Source organism: Barbus barbus (assembly GCF_936440315.1).
Source record: "Barbus barbus genome assembly, chromosome: 44".
NCBI classification, from domain to species: Eukaryota; Metazoa; Chordata; class Actinopteri; order Cypriniformes; family Cyprinidae; genus Barbus; species Barbus barbus.
In genome coordinates, this window is record NC_136722.1 from 4662158 (window position 1) to 4670041 (window position 7884).

Sequence of the window (7884 nt, forward strand, 5' to 3'; positions counted from 1 at the left end):
CTTCCGAAGATGACCGGCCACGACGACGCGGAAAGTTATTTAAAGATGTTTGAGGTCGTCGCGGAACGGGAGAACTGGCCGCGAGAAGACTGGGCGCGGATCCTGGCACCTCTATTAACCGGAGAACCTCAGCAAGCATACTTCTCTTTGCCAGCGGAGTCCAGGGACACCTACGAGGATCTGAGAACGGAGATTCTCGCCCGGGTCGGCCTGTCCCCGATCGCAGCAGCCCAGTTATTTCACCATTGGCAGTATGATGGGAAAGTGCCAGCCCGCGCCCAGGCCGCCGACTTATCTCGCCTGGCACAACACTGGCTCCTCGCGGGAAACCCTACCGCCTCACAAGTGGCCGAACGCGTCGTCGTGGACCGGTTTTTGCGAGTCTTGCCACGCCCCCTTCGACAAGCAGCAGGGATGCGGAACCCGCGCACCGTGGGAGAGGTCGTGGACGCGGTCGAGCTGGCCGAGGCGACCCTGCGACAGGAGGCTGGGGAGAGAGCGCCACCGTTTCCCCGGAGGGTGTACCAGGAGCGGCGCTTGCCAGAGGGGCCCCAGCGAACAGTAAGCAGGCCAGCGGTTTCCGGCCACCAGGATGAGACTATGCCCACCGAACCAGCGCGCTCCCCTACTCGGACCTGGCTAGCCGGATGTGCAGTGCACCGAGAGCCCCCGCAGAACGCTCGATACACCACCGTCAGAATAAATGGATGCCCGCAGCGGGCGATGGTGGACACAGGAAGCTCCATCAGCTTGGTGTCATCGAAGGTGTTAGCCCCTCGGCCCAACTCTAAGGCCAGTGTGGCTATTCAGTGCGTACACGGAGACACACACCAGGTGCCAACCCGAAGGGCGACCATCTCGGCAAACCATAGATCCTGGCCTTTAGAAGTGGGGATAGTGAAGGATCTGCCGGTTCCTGTACTTCTGGGCCGAGACTGGCCGGGCCTAGAGCACCAACTTTCTTCCACTGCACAAACGGCTAGCGTGGCCGGGAACCGCCAACGTCCAGAGCCCAGCCGAAGACGCCGCAAACAGGCCGTCCTCCTGACAACCGACAGCGCCCGAGATGGTGAGTCCACCCCCCAAACTTCTAACTTGTTTTTTGATGTGTTCCAGCAGGTGAAGGGAGGGGGAGACTTCGCCAAGGAGCAACGGGAGGATGAGCGCCTGAAGCATGGCTGGGTTCAAGTGCGGGTGGTCGAAGGCGAAGAGGCTCAACCACCGCCCCATCCGACCCCCCACTTCATCGTGCAAGACGGCCTGCTTTACTGTGTCGCGCAGCGGAGAGGGGAGGAAGTGAAACTGCTGGTAGTCCCCAGAAGCAAAGTGGAAAGAATCCTGGAGCTCGCCCATTCACACCCCATGGCTGGCCACCTGGGGGCGGCAAATACCAGCCAGCGGATCCGGGACCGTTTCCACTGGCCAGGACTGGACGGAGATGTGAAGAGGTACTGCCAAGCCTGCCCTGAATGCCAGCTCACCTCTCCTCGACGCCCACCCCCCTCTCCGCTCATACCGCTGCCCATCATTGGGGTCCCCTTTGAGCGAATCGGGATGGACCTGGTGGGGCCTTTGCCAAAGTCAGCCCGGGGACATGAACACATCCTCGTCATCGTCGATTATGCCACCCGGTACCCTGAAGCCATCCCCCTTCGGAAAGCCACCACCAAAGCCATAGCCAAGGAGTTGTTTCTGCTTTGCAGCCGGGTGGGCATACCGAGGGAAATATTGACCGACCAGGGCACGCCGTTTATGTCCCGGATGATGCAGGACCTCTGTCGCCTCCTCCAGGTCAAGCAGATCCGCACCTCTGTCTACCATCCCCAGACCGATGGGCTGGTCGAAAGGTTTAATCAAACCCTGAAACAAATGCTTCGACGAGTCGCCGGGGATGATCGACGAAACTGGGACCAAATGTTGCCGTACGTGCTCTTCGGCATCCGTGAAGTACCCCAGGCCTCCACCGGATTTACCCCGTTCGAGCTGTTGTTCGGGCGGCAGCCACGAGGGCTGCTCGATGTCGCCCGAGAGGCCTGGGAGCAGCAACCCACAGCCCATCGGTCCACCATCGAACATGTGAGGGAGATGAGGGAGCGGATCGAGCGCGTCATGCCCCTCGTCCGGGAGCAGTTGGCCAAAGCCCAAGAAGCTCAACGTCGGACCTACGACCGGGCGGCCCAACCACGGGAGTTTCAAGTGGGAGAGTATGTCTTGGCGCTGGTACCCTCATCGGCCTGTAAATTCCTGGCCAAGTGGCAAGGCCCCTATATTGTCACCGAGAAAGTCGGTCCCGTCACGTACAAGGTTCGCCAGCCGGGGCGACGAAGAGAGACCCAGCTATACCATATCAACCTGCTGAAACGGTGGGTGGGCACCGAACCCCAGCTGGCCGCCCTCGCCGTATCAACTCCCGTGGTTGTAGATGTGAGTCCCCACCTATCGGCCGCCCAGAAGACGGAGCTTCACCATCTGGTCGGTCAATTTCCGGATGTGCTCTCTCCCCTCCCCGGGCGAACCAAAATCCTCCAACATAACATCCGTACTCCCTCCGGAACCGTCATCAGGCAAAGGCCCTACCGAATCCCGGAGGCTCGGAGACAGGCTGTCGAGGAGGAAGTTCAGGAGATGCTGAAGTTGGGAGTGATTGAGCCCTCCCGCAGTCCCTGGTGTAGCCCTATCATGCTGGTCCCCAAACCAGATGGCACCCTCCGGTTCTGCAACGACTTCCGCCGCCTAAACGAGGTCTCTGAGTTCGACGGGTACCCGATGCCACGCGTCGATGAGCTCCTAGATCGGCTGGGGAGAGCCCGGTACATTTCCACTCTCGACCTCACGAAGGGATACTGGCAGGTACCCCTAACTGAATGGGCCAAGCCCAAGACGGCCTTCTCGACCCCCAGTGGCCACTGGCAGTACCGGGTTCTCCCCTTCGGGCTGCACGGGGCACCGGCCACATTTCAGCGAATGATGGACATCCTGCTGAGGCCCCATCAGGAGTATGCAGCCGCCTACATCGACGACGTGGTCATTCACTCAGAGACCTGGGAGGACCACCTAGAGCGGCTCCGGAGGGTGCTCAGGGAACTGCGCCAGGCCGGGCTCACCGCCAACCCCCGAAAGTGTCATCTGGCCCTACCCGAAACCAAATACTTGGGTTATCTGGTCGGCAGGGGATTGATACGCCCACAGGAGGACAAGGTGGCTGCCATCCGTGAAGCTTCCCGACCGACGACCAAGAAGCAGGTACGGGCCTTTTTGGGGTTGGCGGGATACTACAGATGCTTCATTCCTGACTTTTCCTCCTTAGCCACCCCGTTGACAGACCTGACCAAGAAGGGGCGGCCAGAAACGGTGAGCTGGGGAGAGGCCGAGGAAGAGGCATTCCAGAAGATCAAGGTGGCCCTCACCTCGGAGCCTGTGCTCCGTGCACCTGATTTTAACCGCCCCTTCTTGTTACAGACGGATGCCTCCGATACCGGGTTGGGAGCCGTTCTCTCCCAAGTGCAGGACGGCGAGGAACACCCGGTAGTCTACATCAGCCGCAAGCTGTCCCCCGCCGAGCAGCGCTATGCCGCGGTTGAGAGGGAGGCGCTGGCAGTCAAGTGGGCAGTCCTGGAGCTAAGGTACTATCTCCTAGGACGAACCTTCACCCTGGTCACCGACCATGCCCCCTTGCAATGGATGGCCCGGGCGAAGGACACTAATGCGAGGGTGACCCGGTGGTTCTTGGCGCTCCAGGACTTCCACTTTGACGTACGTCATCGAGCCGGCGCCGCCCACACCAACGCAGACGGACTCTCCCGCATGGGGACAGCTTTCTCAGGTCTGTCAATGAGACTTCCTCCTCCAGCCCCAACCTCCCCCTTAGCCCGAGGGACCAGGGCGACACTTAGGGGGGGGGGGGGGGGGGTGTGACACCTGTCCCGAGAGCCTATCAGCGTCGCCCTGGCAACGAAGGGGAATCACCTGCACCTCATCACGGCGGGCTGATCAGACCCAGGTGCAGCGGCTTAGAGGGACGACTCAAAAGCCTCGAGCAGCACAGGAAAGGGAGAGCAATGTCTCCAGCAAGTAAGGCCAGTAACGTGTGTTTCTCTTGTCACTTCCAGACAGCTCTGGGTAACCGCTCAGCCCGCCACCTGCACGAGGACGCCAAGCACGCCACGCAGAGGAGAAGAGGGACGCAAGCACCAGAGGGGAAGAAGGCACTACACACCGACGGCACTATCACCACTTGCACTTCCTTGTTTTATTCTTTAATAAATTCACCCTCCGGGGAACTCACCTTACGCTGCACGGTTGTGTGATTCTTCAGCCCGCCACAATATATATATATGTATGACATATATTTGGTTCTCAAGAAACATTTCTTATTAATAGTTGTGCTGCTTAAAACGTTTGACAGAGAGAAACAACCATCATAAGCAGCTCTCACACAGTCCCATCATCTCTGTTGGTGCCCTCCATTTTAGTGAAGGGTCATGTGACACTAGTGACAGGATGCATGAACACTGACATCAGCTTCACCGTGGTAGAAGTGAGGTGTCCAATAACCAGAGACATGCTAGACAGGCTGTGCTGCTGTCATATGTATGTGAACATGTTCTCTGTGCTGCCTGGCCGTGGCTCATCCTGTTAGACAGAAGTGTCATATGCTGGCTCAAATCACCTGTCTGAATAATGAAACGTACTGTGGATTTTTTTTTTTCTTCCTTTCTCTGTGGATGTTCCAGAAGAAGACAGATGGTGAAATTAATCAGTAATAAACCCAACGATGAGCAGTACTCTCAGAATTATTACAGAGAATGTCCTGATGAATAGCGGCTTATTATATATTCCACACCTCACATCAACAATTCAAATATTTCACCGTGATTTTCTCACACCATTAAACTGAGGTGTTTTCGGTGGGGTGTGAGGGGTCTATCATAAAACTAAACTGAAATTTTCATGTGGGCTTTTCCTCTCAATTGATCCTTGGCATGAATATAATAGCATATTATATTATCTGACTCTAAATAATTACACAACACAATATGAGGGCAAGTAAATTATGAACATTTTCAGTTTAACCCTAAAGCTTCGGTATCATCTGAAACAAGGTCTATATATATAGCATCACTGATATATTTTGGTGGCAATGTCATACACACACACACACACACACATATATATATATATATATATATATATACATATACAGTGCAAATTTGACCAGATGTTGGTATTAACACAAGAAGTCTAGACAGATAAAGAAATATGATTTCTGTCATGCTCCAAATATGAAAAGAGGAAAAGAAATTACCACTATTTAAAATAAAATGTACTTGGTATTCTCTGAAAAGTTTTCCTTCCACTTAGATGTATTCACACTCATTCAGCACTCTCCTTCATCAAAGATAACACAATAAAGTTAAACTCTTCGGTCCATTGTGGTCCTTGATGTGGCCCTTGCCACCTCAAGATAAATTGCTCCAAGTTTGGCATCAGTCACTATAATATATCACATAAAATAAAACACATTGTGTTTGAAGCCACATCAGCAAAACTACGTTTTGGTGGTTCTCATGAGAGTGACTACATCTATTTTACTCTCATGAGACTCTCCTAAAATGATGGTGCAATACGGCATGGACAAGACGATAATCTGGTACAAATTATAACCTTTTTAAACCAACAAATAACTGAATTAATAACTAATAACTCTATCAGTCTTGTGATATTAAAATACATTGCCAGCAAAGAATGTGAAGTGAGCAATCAAGTCTTTGAATTGCCTTTTAACAAGTCTGTTTTAAAGAAACAGTCCACTCAAAAATTTAAATTAGCTTTTTATTCACTCTCAGGCCATCCAAAATGTAGATGAGTTTGTTTCTATGTCATAACAGACCTCTATTATAATATTTATTTTCTAATGAAAAGGTCATCTTGCATAAATCAGGAAAGAAATGGGTACAGATCAAGAACATTTTATACTGTAAGTGAAAACAGTCCAAAACAGTTCTAAACAAATATGTGGGTGGATTTTGATGTTAGAGGACAACAGGGGAGGAACTTATTTTTCACTTGAGGAAGAGTTTTTATGGATTATTATGGACTCATATCTTAACCGTAAGTGATGATTTAAACTTTTAAACTTAAGTTTAAAAATTTAAACTTAAAATGCCTTAATGATGATTTGTTTCTTACATACAGTCCCATCACAGTTTTTCTCTTAACAAAATTGATGGACTCAAGTCATGTACAGTGCCTTGCAAAGGAGAAAAACATGAAGGGGTATGAATACATTCGCAAGGCACTGTAGATTCATTTTGGACAATTGAAATGTTTTTTTTATTTTTATTTTTATCAGCTGATGGACTGTTTGGACTGACGGCACCCATTCACTGTAGAGGATCCAATGGTGAGCAAGTTATGTAATGCTAAATTTATTTAATCTGTTCTGATGAAGAAACAAACTATATCTTGAATGGCCAGAGCGAAAGTACATTTTAAGCAAATTTTCATTATTGAGTAAATTATTCATTTAATAGAAGGACACATTAAAAGAGTAAACAGACAAGCAAAATGGAAATAACAAAACAACATAAACAAAATTAATGTTTGACCCTTACCTCAAGCTCAGTTTCAGCCCTTTATTAGATTGCTGTTATGTAATAACTCAAGAGTGTGTCATGGCATATTGAACCAATTTTCAAGAAGAAACTATTCTACTCTTTGAGGAACGAAGGACTTGTGAATCTACTTTGAATCCTGTGTTCCAAAATCAAGTCATAAATGTTCACTAATGTTTATTTGTTGATGAGAACCATTTTTAATTCTACCTATAAACATCAGAAAAGTTGTTGCTACTACAAACTGCATCTGCCACATAATGTTCTGGTAAAAATGCTTTTCTTAAAAAGCATGCCAAGCAATCGAAAGTCTTTTTAAGCTATATTAACCACAAACCTTATTTTACTCATAAATCGAAAACCTCTTTTCTTAAAACCCATTAGGAATTCCCAAAGGTAAATTAGCCTTCCAGGTTATCCAACAGATTGATGTTATGGCTATACAGCTCTACAAATCCTACAAGATCCCAAAATCCCCCAATACTTAACAATAGCAGATATTGTAGGCTTAGTTCATCTGGACTGAATTTCTTGGGATTCAATGAAACTGATCCTACAGTAACTCAAATGTGCTACGGCTTTAGCTAAGTTTAATAATATAGTAGTTTGATAAGGCTGAAACTTACAGATTAGTCAAGAAATGCTTTCAACCAATAATAAATGGCCAGGTGACTAATATCTAGCTCAAGTTGCAACTTGACAAACATATGGCATCTTCCTCCAAACATAAACTCCCCTGGCTGAAAGAAGCAAGTGAAGATCATATTAACTTTCTCCATTCGTCAGAGGTCCAAGATTTGTGCTCTGTGCAATAGGTTGTCATGCATCCATTTCTATCTATCTATCTATCTATCTATCTATCTATCTATCTATCTATCTATCTATCTATCTATCTATCTATCTATCTATCTATCTATCTATCTATCTATCTATCTATCTGTATGAGTTGGCAGAAAACCTGCATCATAGGATAATACACATCAATGCACTGATGCATTTATTCAGCCACATCCAAAAGTGAGTTTTCATTTAGTAACTCGAGTAGATCTGTTATGATCTAAATAATGTTCATGGATATTGTAAATAATGTTCAGTTTCTTGCACATACAGATAATTTCACTTCATAAGACCTCAAAATATTGCCAGGAGCCACACATTAATTTTGTCTTGCTTGTTCAAGTACACTCTTAAAAATAAAGGTGCTTCAAAAGGTTCTTCAAGCGATGCCATAGAAGAACCATTTTTGGTTTCACAAAGAACCATTCAGTCA